Genomic DNA, 17,862 nt, shown 5'->3' on the forward strand with positions numbered 1-17,862 from the left:
GCAGGGTGAGGCACCACAAGCCTGTGCACTTCTTCACATCTTTGAGCCGAGCACGAAGGCGTAATAATAAAGGACTGGGAAAAAACAAAAAACAAAACCATATCAACAAACACTCGTGATCCAGTTGCAGCAGATAACGAGCGATGAGTTTATTTAGCGCGTACGTAAGACTCATAATTTACACAAAGAAGCAAAATGACCAGACAAAAGGGCGCTGCAAATGCACAACGCGAAGAAGATAAATTGACTCGAAGAGAGTGAAGAATTAATAACCAGCCAAAGGAAGATGAAACAGACGATAACGCAGATGCGGGACGGTTATTTTTTTCCCCCAGCGTAAAAGTGACTGGTGACCGGTGTCAGTTAGCTTAGCCCCCCGCGGTAGCATAGCAGCCTAGCTTGTCTGTGCCCGACAGGCTCGCATGAATCAGTCCGAGCAGGCTTTCAGCACCGGGCTCGCTGGATAGCAGTGCTCGGTGTGCGGGCTGGATAACGTTAGCACAGGGAGCGACACTGAAAAATCACCCGGCTCAGCAAATAAACGCTGTGCAAGCCTGTTGTGGTAAGTATGTCGGTGCGGGGTTTTATCTAACAAGTTTACTATGATGAATGAAGAGCCGGACCTCGCCTAAGCTAATGTTAGCAACACAGCGGGTCAGTCAGTGCAGCAAGTGCAATGCTACCAGACTGCTAGCAAGCAAAGAAGAAAAAAAGAAAAAAAAAAAAAAAGAAGAAGAAGAAGCACACCCAGTTCACAAACCACGGCACCCAACTAATTACGCACCTATAACCGTAGGAGATGACACCACTTGCAGGTCCAGAAACTGTGCACAGCGTTTCACAGAGTATTCCCCCAAAAAAATGCTGCCCTCGTGTTCAGTTACCCACAGTGAACAGTGACAATCGCCTCAATCCGGACGCTTTCCTTAATTCTGTGGTGCTGAATCTGAAGATACACGCTTCTGTCGGTGCCTCGGAAATGCCTCCTCCTCCTATGGCTCCCTGCGAAATAATGACCCCTCCCAGCGCTCCGACCACAACAACAGAGTAGGCAGGTGCAGACGATGGTGCGCTACTAACTGAAAGCTTTGCAACATAGTGGGCTGTGCGTGTTGTCAAATCAGAAGAGGCCTCGGAGTTGACGCATGCGTGATTCTTCCTGTAAGGATGCGCCCCCATGATGCGCCCTGCCAGTGCACACATTGTAGGGAGGATTTCTGAGCTCTGCCATACTGTCTGTTCCTGCTGTATTTACATTAATAACATTTCTTTTATGCTGTTTTTCTGATTGATTTTTTTTTTCATTAGATATGTAAAGCCTCCCACTTTGCCTTTCTGTTTATTTATTTTATTTTTCTGGGGATTAATGCCTGAGACATCAAAACTATGAAATAACATGGAATAGTCAGACTAGAGCTAAATGTTTCATATTTTAAATTTCTCAGCAACATCCACGATGACAGCTTTGCACAGCATATCTTAATTTAAGCCCCTGAGGGGTGGATGGTGGGAACCTAGCCTACAAATCTATAAAATGTGATTAATATGAAGCGCAGTAATGCACTACTATCTATTTGATCTGAGATTTGGAGAGCCAAATATGAGATATGGCATTCTTGTCAAAATGGCACTGTAAGAAAGGAAGGGGTTAACCAGCTTTCACGAAGGTAATTGGTGAAATGTCTTGCCTTCTAAATGTGTTTGAGATTATTTTTGTATTGTGCCAAATTGCAGCAAATATCCCTGTTTGATTAGTGTAATAATTCATTCATTCGTTATGGCAGGAACCACTCAATTAAGTAAAAAGAAACAACATACCATAACTTAACTTAAGACATGAAGATCAGTCATCCCAAAATTTCAAGAATATTGATGGTTTGTGCAACTGCCCTTGAAGAAACCAGTTACTAGCCAACTAACAACTCAGAGCTTCCCAAAGTTCAAGTAAATGACACACTTCAACAACACCTGCTGAGAGAAGACTGCATGAATCAGACTGCACTGCTGCAAATAAAACACAAATGAGGAAGATCAATATGACAAGAAAATTTTTTGGCTCAACACAAGTAATGATCATTAGATTAGTGGAAATTTATAACTTTGAGTGCAAATTTGGTAATCTTTTGTTCCAAGTGCTGTGTCTTTGTGAGACATGGAGAAAATGAAAGGATGGCATCTGCATGTGTGGTTCTCACAGTGACGAACAGAGGAGGAGGTGTGACTGTGTGCAGGTGTTTTGCTGGTGATACTGCTGGCGATTTATTTAGAATTCAAGGCACACTTAACCAGCAGGGCTACTTCAAGTATCTGCAATGACACAACATCCCATCTGGTTTGTGCTTAGTAGGACTGTCATTTGTTGCTCAAGAGAGCAATGACCCAAAACACAATTCCAGGCTATGTAGGGCTATTTGAGCAAGAAGGAAAGTGATGGAGTTCTGCATCAGATGGTGGGGCTTCCCGAAAGAAAAAACCTAAACCCAACTAAAGTGATTTGGAATGAGATGGATGGCACAGTGAAGGAAAAGTAGCCAAGTTCTCAGCTACTTTTAAGAATCTGAAATTTAAAAACACATTTTGCTGGGTTTACACTTCTATGCATATTTATATGTGTTATTTCATGTCATTGTTATTAAGTGTATCCAAACTTTTGACTAGTACTGTAATTTATAGGGGCAGCACGGTGGGGATTGGTGGGTAGCACTGTAATTTCATACTATATGTTTATGAACAATGCTATTTTCCTAATCTTAAACAATGAGTTTTGGTTGCCTTAACTTGAACCCAGACTTGCTGTTAATTCAAAACACATGTTCCTTCTCAACACAATCCAGCCATTGAGTATTTTTTATACAAAACAAATAAATAAATGCTATTGCAGCTTAGTTGTATAAAATAGAATTTTTTAGCAAACAGGTTACAATATTTATACATGTGCCTTCCTGATTGTGACAATATCTTTGAAAATATCGTGATATTCAAAATACCATAAATGTCATATTGTATGTAGCTACGGTTTTCATCAGCCATCGCAGCAAACTTTGTATAACTCCAGTGTGAAGTACATTCCTTTATGTACATTAAACTGTACATTTTCATCCAGCTTTACAGTCTTCACCACTAATCTGTCTCTGAGTTGAAGTGCCAGAAGGCTGTGCAAGATAGTCGTAGTTATCGTTTGAACAGCTATGTCCTCCAGCTTTACCTGGAGGATTCCAAGGCTTTCCAAGGCTAGATGGAATATGTAGTTTATTCTGCATGTTCTCGGTTTGCCCCAGGGTTTTTCCTTCAAGGTGGTCATGCGAAGAATTTGTCCACAAGGAGGCTGTCAGGAGGCATCGTAATCAGAACAAACTCAGCTGGGTCCTTTCCCATGTAATGGAAAGGGGGGGGGAGTTCAACTCTGAGCTCTTTCCACTTATCTGGAGCTCTTCATTCTGTCCCTGAGGCTGAGCCTAGATGCCCCATAAAGAAAACTCATTTTGGCTGCTGCCCAGTGCTCATGACCATAAGTGATGTTCGAAATACATCGCCATCAGGCTCAGCTTCTTCTTCACCTTGATAGTCCCGTACAGTGCTTGCATAACCACAAATGGGTCATCAATCTGTCTTTCAATCCCCTGCTACATCTTAGCCTCACTCAGACTCAAAAACCCAGCTTTCACCAAACCAAATGACGCCCAATTATTCCTTTGAAAAAGTTGATCTCAGAGGCTTAGTGCATAGCTCTGAAGATGATACTCCCTAGAAAGCCTTGCTGTCACTTACAGTACAAGCATTAGAACACAGGCCATTTGTACATGGATTAGGAAACAAATACATGTCTAACTGGCTGTCAGCAAACTGTCACATATAAAATGTTTAAGCATACTAGCTTATTTCATGGATATAAATACAATTTTTGTCATTCATTTTATCTTTATGGGAGCCGTTGTTAACATATATGAATATATAAAACATTTATCACATGATTACCACCACAATTCCTATTTTTCCTACCTAATTATACTACTGCATGTAGAGGTATACACCTATTTAGATATTTTAAAAGCACTTAGTTTTGGTGAACAGTACTATAGCATATTGATTACGTGTTCATCACCATGCCTAGAGGAGAGTATTGGAAGGACTTCGAAGCGAGGGATTTCCAAACCTAGTGTGCTGAACTTGAGGACAATTACAGAGTCTGAAATGAGAAGATAATCACTGAAAGCCTCGAAGAAGTTATGTCTCCCAGGGAAATTGGATTACACAGAGTTTTAGCCAACATATTAGGTCAGTAAGATGCTGCGGAATTAGATGGACCTTTGATGCTATGCAGCTGTGGCACATAAACTCTCAGATAAAATGAACAGTCTTTTTAGGAAATTGCTCACATTAAAAATATTAAAACAATCTTCACAGGCTATACTTCTTAAGAAAAGCAAAATGTGAATGATGAGAGTCTAAAAGTGATTATTAATAATTATAAGGGGGAATCATTTCTTTATCAATAAATGTCATAGGTTGGTGCAGTTTTTAGCCCCGTTTCATTTCCCAGTTTGGTGTCTTGGAAAAAGAAAAGAAACAGCAGCCCATTGTCTCCCATCTGCTTGTGGTTTTAATGCATGGATGCACAACACAACATGTTAGTAGGCAATTCCTCCTTTGTCAGATAGAAGACTATGACTATGGGATTACTATAGAGTTGTCTCACAGTGTATCCCAATCTGTCACTCTTTGGTTGACTGGCTTTATCCATCTGGAGGAACACTACACTGGGAACAAACCCATCCTTGAGTATAAAGCTTGTCAAGTACTTCATTATATTTAGATTAAGGTAAAGAGCACAAAGCAGTACAATATCATGAGCTCCTTCCTTCTTGTAAAGCTACACAGTTTCACACAGTAGACAGTGTGCATCAGATTTCCTCTGTGAAATCTACTGCATGTGCGCTACAGCACGCAAGGGTATGTGTATGTGCTTATGTATGCAAACATGCCTAAATACTAGTGCAGTACAAACACTTGGCTTAAATGAAACTCCATCTGTTTGGAACAAATATTCACATTCCACCACAGTGTCCAGCTGGGCCCCCTCCACCCAGAGGCCAGGCACTCCAGAAACTCCAATCAGAAAATGTCCTGGACTGGCTTCTACCACTCTCTTAATATAATGAGGTCATCACTACACCCTATCTGCTGTGATGTAGGGGTGAATAAGACATTTTTGCAGTCACTTGGCTTTGTCCTGTGAGTAGAAGAGATGAGAATTTGAATGAGGACAGGAGAGAAAGGTTGGGTCTGCAGTTTCTGAAAATGGTAACTGGGGGTTAAAATCTCAAGAAAACAATAGTTTTGATTTTCCTGTTTCTTTTTGTCCCTCCTTTGTAACTTCAAGGGTCATTCACGTCATTAGCCATTTTTACAAATGCCAGTCATCAATGGCCACAAAAAGAGTCATTCTGGGTGCCCTTGTAACTAAAACAATTACCTCTTAGACTTGGGAAAAATATTTAAATTTAACCCTTGAAAGCTACTGACTTTGTAAAAACTTAAGAGTGGTCCTTACTCCTAGAAACTCTATGAGAAAATGATTCAAATGTATGATAAAATTATACTATTGCAGCATGTTCTGATAAAACTGCATTTATTTGATGGCAGGACTTTTCAATGCATAACTAGTTACTTATGCAGTAGAATTATGTTGCAAGGACAGTTTAAAGACATATTATACATTATAAAACCCCTCCTTGGAAAGCAGAGATACAAGTGATCAAATGCTCTTTCACTTTACCATTACTCAAACCACACAAAAAAAAATGTATCTGCCAAGAAAATGCCCTGTGTCTTACTGCTTGAGACTATGCTAAGGAGGGCAAAACTGCCTGTAAAAGGCCTTGAAGATGTGCAAAATTCTGCCACATTCATTCAGATTTATGACAATTTCACACCCTTTCCCAATTTTGTTATCACAAGTTACTGGTACTGTGCACCATAAGAGTATTGTTTCCATGTGGACAATACACATATACTTTCTTGGCATGTACCTGAGTGCTGTTTGTACCTTCTCCTTCCATGCCAAGTGAGAAATGGAGAGCAAAAGAAATACCTATGCAAAATTCAGAAGTCATGGAAAGAAGAGTTCCTGCTTCTCATTGTAAGTTTTGTACATGGTTTGTAAAGCAGGAGACAGCTTCTTTCATGTTAGCTCATTAGACTGACATAACTGAAACTGCAGTTACTTTTCTAAAATATTTCAGGCTGTCCATCAACCACTTTATAAACGGGTGGCTGATTAATTGTGTTTTCAAACTGTCCTTTGACATCTTCTTATTTATTTGTTCTTCGTTGTTTATTTATGGGTTATTATGCAGTAGCTTTACTGGCCTACCTGGGATTGAGTGCGTTATGGCCTGTGAAATAAACTGCGTTTGGCACCTTGAACAAATTAAAACTGATACATTTTTATTTATTTTTAGCAGATTTCTTGCTAAAGGAGGAAAAAACAATTTGTATTATCTGTATTTACTTATAGAGACTTAAAGGTTGAATTAAAAATATTTAGCATAAAACTGCTGTTGAAGTGTACTTATTATTTTGTTATTTTTATTAAAGTTGCCAGAACGTGGGCAACAGTGCCTTAGACGCTCAAACATTTCTGGGGGTGGACCCCCATACCCCTTGTTTTGTTTTTTACATCCTCCCTATTTTTTAGATCTCAAGGTTGGCAAGTATGGCATCAGCTTTTCTCAGACTGCATATCTATATAAGAGTGACTTTATACCACTTTAACCCTTATTCATTCTCTTTATCCTTATAGCAACGTATTATCAGTGAATCAGTACCAAGATGTGCGTTATGATAACATCAATTGAGACAGGTTTTCCTTATGTTGATTTTAGTCGAGGGAGAATCTTGTCTTCATTACCGCTAACTTGTTCAGGCACATCTTTTCTCCCATTGAGATATAATCACAGTAGCAATCACCATATCATTCTGACTCTGTTCTCTTTATCCTGCTCATTATCATTATCCTCACATCAACACAAATGTATAACGTGGTCTGGGGTATTATTGAAACTGTTCTCCTTCTATCCAAATAGATTTTAAAGGGGGAAAAAAATCTTGTTAAATGTGACAATCAGATATGTTATCTAAAAGGGCCTCTGCACAGAGTTGTGTCAGATTGCCTTTCAAACCCAGAGCACAAGAGTGAGAATGATTACATTTAAATAAGCACCACACTTCAGATGATAATTTTAGTGGGGATGTATACTCACAATTACCTCAGCACTTTCAATCAGGGACACTAAAAGTAGGAGAATACCTTTGCAGTTTAATATATTATTGAAAGTGACATAGTCTATTCCTTGTTGCCTTGGTTGAGGTTGAGTCGGTACTGATTTGGAGATTTCCTTATGCACTGGTTGGTGAAGCTTTTTTTTTTTTTTAACTATCCTTTTGATCTATAACATGAGTTTCCTTGCATTAGGTCAAGATTATGTACTCTGTTTTGGATGGTTAGCTTCTGTAGCATCCCTTGCCATGAATTAAAGATTATACATGATTTTATACATGAGATGATATTAAACATTTAGGCAACTGTCAGCCATGATACATTAGCGGGTATGATTTAATGGCTATCTTTTATCCTTTGGAGAGTGTGTGAAGTCATTTCACAGTGAATGTTCTGAGGTCTAGGATCAGGAGCAAGTGGAATCTTTGCTGCAATAACACACAGCTACCTTTCTTGCTACCTCCTTGCTGAGATGACTGCTTCGCTGCCGATAATGATGCTATTAGAAAGTAATGTATATATGTAACATACTTCTCCACTCTTATGTTACAGCTGGAATAACCATCTGCAGTGGACGGCCAGCATGCTCAAGGACAAGATGGCTGCATACTGTCTGAATGTGAGTGAAGAGCTGAAATACCATAATAATGTCACATCTTATTTTTCCCCACTTAATTTACCATCCCTCTCTGACTATTTAAAATGCTTGAAGTGACAGTTTCTACGGTTAATAAGCAGTTATGTTTGTGAAACGTACTATGTATTATTGTGCACTCAAGAGTGGCATATTTGTGATCATGTTTCCCTTTATGCATCACCCAGCAGCTTGGTTTGTTAGCATGCAAGGTTGTTAGAAGTGTGCTGACTAGACACTCTGTTGTGGCTTCCCAGAGATGCACACATTTTAATGGGATTTCAAGTGAGACTGAATGTCCCTGTCGTTTTGTCTGGCCAACAGTATCTGGCTTCCACCCCAAACACAATCCTTAGAGAAGTTATCACATCTGGTAGAATTGTCATACAAGATTATATTTTGAATTTTAAGATAGAGTAAATTCAATTTTAAAATACAATGTTTATTCTGTCTGCAGAAACTCGTGAGGAATGAAGAATTACATGAGTTGAGCATGGTTTAACTTTTAAATCGATAATCGATGGAGTCAGTTTGAGGCACAACAGTATGGGTTATTTTGAAAGTTCTGTACCAGTTGAGAGCCTTCACTTCAGGAGAGGTTTGCAGTTTTTTAGTATTTCAGTCTCCAGGTTCAGCACATATCCAGGTTCTTCTGTATGAAACCCTGTTAATGCAAAATATGCAGTTTTCTGTCTAATATTTGAAAGCATATAAATAATAAGTTTCATCAAGAATAATTTACCAAAAACTAATTTCAAAAGAATCTTTTGGATGCATTAATATATAAATGTAAGAAATGGCTTAAGCATGCTTTTGGCATGCTTTTATCCCATTACGATTACTGTTCTATGCAACAGTCTGCAGCAATTGCTTTTATTGTATTGTAAACCATTGTTTATGTTCGCTGAGCTGGAGTCCATGCCTCAGGTACCACTGTCATACAAAAATAATGATGATAGTGAATGAGTTTACATGAATGCCTATGTGATTTAACTGTTTACCTTAGTGTTCATTTTCTGTATAAGCTAAAGTTCTCTCAGTCTTTCATGTGGTTTAATGATTTATTACACATTTTCAGCAACAACTGCAAACCTACCCTACATAGAAGTGGATCCCTTTTTTTTTATTTTTATTTTTTTTTTTACATATGAAGAACAGATTCGGAGAACAGCAATGTAAGAAACATGATGTCGTGAAAGGACACTGAAAGCTCGAAAATGAATGCTAATCATCGTCTTCGGTACAAGTCATCACTGCCTCATGAACACATTACATAAACACATTCACAGCTGTTATAGTATGAATGATTCATGTTTTGACATTGCTCCAGCTCCTTGAAAAGCTGCATGATGATGTCATGCTGGATTATTCACAGAAAAAAAAAAAAAAAAAAACATCCCTCCGAATAAATGAGAAAACACAGCATCCACTGAAGAAGATGAGCTGTACCCTGTGACTGAAAATGTTATGACCCTTCACGAGGAAGGCAAGAACAATACCTTGGTTCCTCACAGCTGTCCAGTAAGTAGAGAAGATTACAGAACACAATGTGTGATGGAAAAAAGGAAAAAGGGACAGTAACAGACAAAGAGACATCAATAATTCATACTTCCTGTGTATTTGCTTGGAGGATGCAACTGTATTTTGAAACTAGAAACAAACTAGCAAGTGGCAGTTTTCCACAGCAGTTTTTACTTCGCAGACCCCAAATTCATTCTACAGTAGTTTGAGTAAATGTACCAAGAAGGCCTTAAGGGGAGTGTTGTAATTACTTCTATGGCTTTTGTCCAGGAAACACAGCTAATTTTGCTTGCGGAAGCCCTAAAGTAGGTGGAGAGCCAGAACTGTCTCTGACCATTTGGTCAATACGCAGCAGTACACAAGCACTGGTCCATTTCATTTACATTAGGAAATCAAAGGGTAAAAATCTTCCACACTTAAATGTCGACTTCACACACACACTGTAAATGTTCCAGCTGCTATTCTGTACACAGACATACAAGCTCATGTAATATTATACTTTTATTATACTAAACATAACTCTACAATATATATGTATCTAATACAAATGCTGCGAAGTGAAAGTGAAATGAACACAATCAAACAAAGAGTGAAGGTTCATCATAGTGTTTTCTTTCTAGACAAGAAAAGGTCTGTCAGTAACACAGCTGTTTGAGATTTTGTATAACATTACCTTACACTCCAGGTTAAATATTCTACAAATATAACAGGCTGACTGTTAATTTGTCAGTGTTTTGGTAGATAAAACATATATTTTTCTGGCAATGATATGAATATAAACATTTTTTTTGTAATGGCATTATTTACCCACATACTAGTACTGTTTAACCAGAGAACTATTTCACTAAAAATAGTGTGCTCACACACACAAATGCTCCAGCCATGTGTACACCAATAATGTGATTCAACAGAGGGTGAAAATCCCCCTACTGAGAACATAATTGCATTACATAATTGCATTATATACTGTTCCCACCCCGGAGGAGGGCCACGAAGAAGATAATGCAAACCAAAATTATGTTTACTTTAATGGCACTTGATGTGAGGAAAGATAATATGAACCATCAATAGAAAATATCGTGACTTACCATAGTCACTTTTTAAAAAAAAAAAAAAAAAAAAAAAAACAGAAAACTAATTCTAATGCTTTATTTATACCAGGTATTTCTATACAGGAGTTTCGTGGAGAATCTTGAGTTTCTTCAGCTTGGCAAAATATTTTCCATTATGGGCTACAGGAATGTTATATACGTAAACATTTGATTTGTTTGTCAGTGAAATTTAATCAGAGATTGAGTGCTTACATTTAAATGGCATAAAGTTAATATAGAAAACAAATGCAAAATTTATGATTGTATGCTATCAGAAACTTGACACAGAGACAGAAAGACGAAAGAATCGTCCTATTATTTTGAATGTCCATCTTTCTAATAGTGGATAAGGAAATAAGAGGCAAAGTGGCAATAAAAGGGTCTACTCATAGTCTCTGTAAGCATCAGTCAGAATTGGCTCTACTCCGGGATGCTGGATGGCTGAAATGATGAGTGGCAGATGCATTCACTAGCTGCCAACTTGCCACTGTGACAGTTGTTAACAACAACACATATCCACAGGGAGACAGCTAACCACAATTGATTGTCATCACTTGTAGACTCTGCAACAGTATGGCAAGAACAGCAGATTCCTGACTTCATGTTCTTAAATTATCGAAGTCATTTGGCTGTTTGCAAAAAAAAAAAAAAAAAAAAAAAAAAAACCACTACCAGTAATAATACTCATTATAATAGTATATAGTAATACTAATTACAGTTTTTTTATACATTTGCTCATTTTTTGGAACATCAGACCATTTAAATTCAAAGCAACTGAACTATTTTGATCAAAGGGACATATACAATTCATAACTATTCAAACTGTAGTCAACTGTCCTTTCTGAAATGTGACAAAATGTGTAGGAAAAGAATAAACCTAGTGCTGTGGTGAATGACAATTTTGTTTTGAAAGCTTTAATTGTTATTTGAATACTGAGGCAAAAGCCAGGGAGAAAAACTGTAAGAGTTAACGTCTGCGTTTGATGGAATCATGCTGAGCACAAGATATGTACTGTAACACATCCAATCAATGAACTGAGTTTTAGCCTTGCACATTTCCATTAGATTTGTCATGGAAACCAGATCACCTGCATTTCTGAAACTGATTAAATGTCAAGCATTTCATCCTGTGCTTGTATATTTTAAGATTTTGCCGCACTCCCTAATAAAGTCAGAGGCAAATAAAAAGCCAAAGACTATTCCAGCAGACAGCCACCTAGATTGGAGGTCACATAGCCTTGAGTACTGGCTGTTTTATGGTATGTGTTCTGTTACAGGATCTGAAATATACACTGCTACAAAGTCCTGCTCAGTGACTCTCATCCATTTATAAACAGATCTCCAGGGAGGTCTCAAAACGAATACTTCACCCAGAATGCAACCTTGCTGGTTTATATAGAACCTTCCGACAGTTTAACTGCTAACCAGAGAGCCACTGTGCCTCCCTTGCAAAATAATACTGCAGTGCTGTTACTACATGAGAACAACAAATGTCTTTAGAGCAGGATGCATTTTCTTCCATGACACTGTAAAACATGCTTGTTAATGAGCACAGCACAGAAGTGAATCAGAGAACTCCTTGCATAATTCTTGACTTTCTTAGTCGGAAAGATTTAGAAATGACAAACCGTACCTCCCCTTGATAACATGTGCTCATCACAACAGTAGGAACAAAGTAAATCTTTATGTTTTTCCCTTTTCATTTCTCTGTATAAAACAACAGGGAGATTATTCAGAAAGATATATTTCCTACCTAATCTTTTTCCTTCTCTCCCGAGGCAACAATATAGTTCTACACACCTGCAGACAGATTAATCTGCAGCAACACTGAATGGCAAAACTCCTGATCATTGTCTTGGAAAGACAACATGAGCCGATTTAGCGAAAACAACACATTGTATAAAAACTGCTAAGAAAGTATTTTCTTTTTGCCTCCACTCTACATATGGATAGATAGATCAGAAGGTAGACAGGTGGACAGAAAAACAGATAAAACAGAGCAGAGCACATATTTTTGTGCATAAGACCGTGTCATCTGCATATCTCAATTCTGTGCAGGTAGCAATCAGTATTAAATCCATACTTAAAAGCAATCCATATTTAAAGCATCAGTGAAACAAACAAAAAGCACTGGGTCTTTAATTAGTAACTTTGTATTGATGTATTCTAACACTGTAGCCTCCCCCTCTCCAACTATCTAGTTAGTGAAAGATCAAGTTTGAAGCCAGAAAAGAATTTAAGCATTGACCAGTTGTTCAAAACCCTGGAAAAGGTCCAATGACAGTAATTTTTTTTCTACAATATCCCCATCTGGTACATGCCTGTAGTCCATAGCAACCAGGCTATGTAAAAGATGGGAAAAAAACCTAAGGTTTGTAACAGGATGCAAATTCCACAAAAGTCAGATAAGTTACATTAAATGCTCATCCACTACTACAACCTCAACCTTCAGTTACTTTCTCTGCAACATAAAGGGCAGTCTAGTATGAGCACTGAACACTGGCACTTGATGTAAAGTGTACACTGCAAACACATCCAAGGTATAACAAGGCAGAAAGAGATAGCTGCATGTTTCAGCTCCTTCTTGACTATACAAATAGCGAACTATATATACAAGAACTACTCACATTCTTCCCATGGCAACACATGAAGAGTCAGTACCATCTACTCTCAGACTGAACTGTAAAGAAGACTGGAGCCAAAAAGTGTGCATGAACTTTGGCCCAAAAGACAGCAGTACTAAGAAATCACAAATCTGCCTGCACATTTAGCAAAGAGAGAAAAGGAATAATGTGCAGTTAAAACTTATGTAGAATGTACAAGCTGAAATAAAGAAAGGCAGTGTTACCACACTGAATAGCTATGATTTTAAACTAAGAACTATGAAAGTGAAAGGTGATTTGTAGCTGATAAACGCTAAATGAATACAGAACATTCTCAGGTTAGGGAGGGACAATGATCAGGAAGAAATTTAGTATATAGGACTATAATAATGAAATGATAGAAAGATGTAACAAGCTACATTTTAACTGGGTTAAAGAGTTTTCCTCCAATGTCGTCTCTTACAATAAGCTTGCAGAAGGTGGCAGTGCTAACATTTCAACCATCTTGTTGAGTGATCAGTTCAGCGTTACTACAAACAATGGCCTCCATTATTTCTTTTTCAGCCTTTTTTAAAGCTGTTGTATATTTCTGCAAGCAAGATATTCAGTGTTGTAAATCAAGAATGAACTATCTGCAACAGAATAATGGAAGCAACCTGCCAGGTTTCAAGGTTGTTTATGTGTATATGGGTGAAAGGAAGATTACAGACTTTTAAGAGCAGTCCAAAAGCACATATCACTTTGTCCAACTGACACATCAGTTGATCTATGTGTAATTTACACAACAAGCCACTTCTTGAGACCATGTAAATAATGTATATTGTTTGTTAAAAAACTGACAGAGGATTCCACTGTTTACATCCGTTCTGAGCAATATAAAATATGTTTACGAAAAAATGGCTGGTTTAAAAATGGGAAACAAACAGTGTCATTGGACGTCCTCATGCACCTGTCATGATAACTACAATCGCTACACGTTGCCTAGTAAAAAAATGGTAAAATTTTTTGATTGTTCAGCAGCTTCTGTATCTGTAGATGATCCAATGTTCAGGATTCCTGTATTCCCTTGTCAGCTGGATTGTTGGTGAGTGTTAATATAGCTTTTTCAACTACTTTTTTTTTTTAATATAGTATATATAAAAGTATGGAGCTATGCAACATATCATTTTATTAATTTAATCCAACATGATAAGACCTGAGCATTATAGGCATCATAATATCCAGCAAAAAATTTATTTTGAAATGTGTTAGAGTATATGGATGTACCTAATAAAGTGGACACTGAGTATACAGGTACAAAAATCAGACATTTCTAGTTGTTCTAAGGAATTCAAGTCTTTTCCACAAGCAAAAATAAGATTCAGTATATCCAGCTACTAACTTGGCGGTTTCCATTTGACACAACATTAGTGTAGTATTCATAAATAAATAAAAAGTACACTTCTTCACTACATAACTACTACTACTACTACTACTACTACTACTACTATTCTTTTCCTCTTGCTGTGGAGAGTGTTAGACAACTATGGTAAATGTATTGATTGATTTGGGCAGTGCAACATTCCTGAAATAATTAAAGACCAGTTCATTTAAATCATCTTTGTAGAATTGAAAAATTAAAATGCATGTAAAAAAGAACACTTTTGACAGTTCCTCCACCCACATGCCTGAAGTGTTTGTTTACTGGCACAACAAATGAGCTATAAAGTGTTTCTCCAGCAACAGAGATGCTGAACAAAGGTAGGAAACGCTGATAAATAGTGTTTTTTTTTGTTTTGTTTTTTACCTAAATCTGCTACTTAGTGTAACAGAGAATGCATTAATAAAAGTCAGTTTTGCTATTAGAATGTTAGCATTAGAAATTACAAAATTAAAGCTTACTAAAGCTTTTTTTGCTGTATGCCTGATACACATTTTGTTGACAGCTAAGTAAATACTGCAGTGGAAATGTGTAATATAGAACTGCAGTGACGTGTAATGTCCTTTTGTCAAGGCAGTGGGCTGCTGCTGTCTACAGCTTTAGTATCCCACAGATTTACAAGCAATTAGCTATTGTGCACTTCTGCATCTAGTGTAGTCTTCTCTCCATTGTACAGTACATACATACAGCACTGTAATTATTACAAGTGACCAATTTTGCTTCACATCAAACTGAGCTGAGAATGAAGTGCATTTAATATGTCATCCATTGTGTCCATTAGAGCTGCTCTACCAGTCATTAATAGGAAAAAACAAAGGATGGGCTCTGGCTGCACACGATAAATGATGGCGGGCTATTACCGATACAGCACTGTTTATTCTATGACATGCAGCAGTGGATAATTACCATAGTGCTTGCATTTACTTGTAATAGAGCACTTTTACATTATTGCATTGATATTTTGATCTGAGTGCTCCACTGGTAATATGTCTGCTACCCATTATATCTATATCTCTGTCATCAAGCGGATACAAAAATGCTGAAGTGTCAAATATCAAATAGACGATTTCTTGCTTAATTCTTCAAAGGAATTAGTCAAGAAGTCATCAAAAGAATAATGATGTATTTGATGCAGAGAATAAGTGTTAAAAAGCATATTTTTCTGTAATTCTGGATACTGGACTGGACAGTAAATCCAGCTGCTTTTTTCATGCAAAGATAATTTTCTGTCATTAGTTCCAGTATGGATGTTTTCATTTTTCCTTTGGCAGGACAAATCGCCATATGAAACCGCGATGAACTAACTCAATTCAGCAAGCATAGACAGTATGTGTTCAAGATCTGGCTTAAAAATATAGAAATGCTTCACTTGGACTAGCGTTTCCACACAAACTGTGGAAAGACAGACAGATGAGAGGGAATTGACATTGTGTGTCTACGTGTATGTGTGTTGAGAAAAGAGAATTTGAAACAGACATGTCCTTGAGTGCTGTCAAATGATATCGTCACTGTGTCAAAGCTAGTGTTTCCAAAAAGCACCGATCTTTGTTCTCTTGATTAAAGCGCTTGCAAAAATGTTGTTGCCTCTTGAAGATGAAAACCAAACCACTTGGAAAAAATAACTAAATAACTGTATTCAGACACTTAAATTAAAGTCAAAACACACTGTTTTGGTAAACAGAAAAGTAAAGAACGCTCAAAGGCATTTAGAGAAGTGTAACTGATGTTATTTGTAAAATATCCAATATCATTTTTGCAAATTTTTATCCATATCATTCTGTTTACATCCTGAAATGGTGGACTTGTCCTCCGAGAGCTTTGTCTACCTTCCTGCATCAGGCAGACAGGAAGGAAGACACTGCAGCTGCCCCCTCTCAACTCTGTCTCCTAGAAATTACGTTTCATTACAACTAAACTGCAACAGCAAATATGTTTAGTAAGAGACATAATTGCGACCGGTCCGGAAAACATTTTTTATTTTTAAGATAATGATGGTGTGTTATTAATTTACATATTTGGCAAGCTATGCTTAGGCACTCACAGCATTTGGTGGAGATTAGGGAGGCTGTGGCTTGGTTTAATGTAGAAAAAGTAAACAGTGACTTTCGACACAAAATGTGTATCTACATTTAACAAACAAACAAACAAACACGTGCTCATGCACACACACACACGCACACGCACACAATCTTTCCCAAAGCTTAACCAAGGTGCTTTTGTTGCCTACACCAACCACAGATAGGACTCTGGTGTGTCAGTTGTGTGTTTTGTGTTTACACATTCAAGCCAAACCACCGAGCTGGAGGTTTTAATACCATCTAAAAATGTATTGTAATGTAATAAATAAAATATGTTTCCTCTGAACATAAACCAGTCATCACTTTCTGCAGTCACAATATAGAAATACAATTTTTAGGAGACAGACTTGCTCTGCAACACTTTCATCTTACCCAACATCAACAACAGGTGAGAAAAGAAAAATAGTCAATACTCCCTTCTTGAGTCTTGGGTCTGCTGTAACAATGAAGGACTGTATATACTGGTACATGTGTTTTATTAGTATTCCAACAAAAGTAAGTGCAGAAGGGATACTTCACAGGCTGAGGAGAAAACCTCTGTGTGCTCAGAACAATTTTTTTGAGCTTGTCGAGTGCCACCTCTTCCCGTTGTCATGGTGATGTAGTCACAATGTATGTTAGACAAAGATATGCACATACACAGGGGTGTTTTGTCTAATTACTGCCTCAAGACAGGTCACTGTGGAAACTAAAATGTCACCAATAAGACAGGCTTTTGTGGCATGTTTTGATATGCACTTTTTATGAATTGCCATATAAATTGAGAAATAGCAAATATACAGTACAAAGAGACTGCATGAGTCACTGTTTGAATGTCAGTATAAAATAAAGGGAAACAGGCAGCAGAGCCTAACAATGCCGCATGAGCTGTTTGGTGTGTCTGTGCTACAATCACTTCCACATTCACTGTTTTCGTAAGACTGGAAACATTAGCGCCAAGTTACAGTAAATTAGAAACGTCTCAAGGGGTTAGATTGTTAGTACAAGAAAATAATAAACATATTATCTACATCTACCGTACCTACTGTAAAATCATTATAACAGACAGGATCTCATTAGTAAAAGCACATATTGAGGAGAGACTTGTGTGTAGTATTCATCTTTGGTTGTTCTGTCCTTTATGGTGGGCTTATCACCAATTAGCCCAATAGCAGCTAATAAGTGTGGAGATGCTTTTACTAAACAATCAGTCCCCTAGCCATTCATTAATCATAGCTAGTGGAATTGCTTACTGGT

General features: G+C 37.5%; 1 protein-coding gene across 3 annotated transcripts in view; it reads right to left on the bottom strand.

The window, feature by feature from the left end:
• ctnna2 (catenin (cadherin-associated protein), alpha 2) overlaps positions 1-17,862 on the bottom strand; it is a 306,072-nt gene that overhangs the window by 262,882 nt on the left and 25,328 nt on the right. Inside the window, exon 1 of one of the 3 annotated variants that reach the window (XM_026304268.1) lies at positions 889-1,083. The exons of 1 other annotated variant lie outside the window; for it this stretch is intronic. The gene's annotated coding sequence lies outside the window, so the exon portion shown is untranslated. Of the gene's footprint in view, positions 1-784; positions 1,084-17,862 lie in introns of those variants that run through there. One more of the 3 variants, XM_026304267.1, reaches the window with a different exon arrangement.

Source organism: Mastacembelus armatus, chromosome 1 (genome assembly GCF_900324485.2).
Source record: "Mastacembelus armatus chromosome 1, fMasArm1.2, whole genome shotgun sequence".
NCBI classification, from domain to species: Eukaryota; Metazoa; Chordata; class Actinopteri; order Synbranchiformes; family Mastacembelidae; genus Mastacembelus; species Mastacembelus armatus.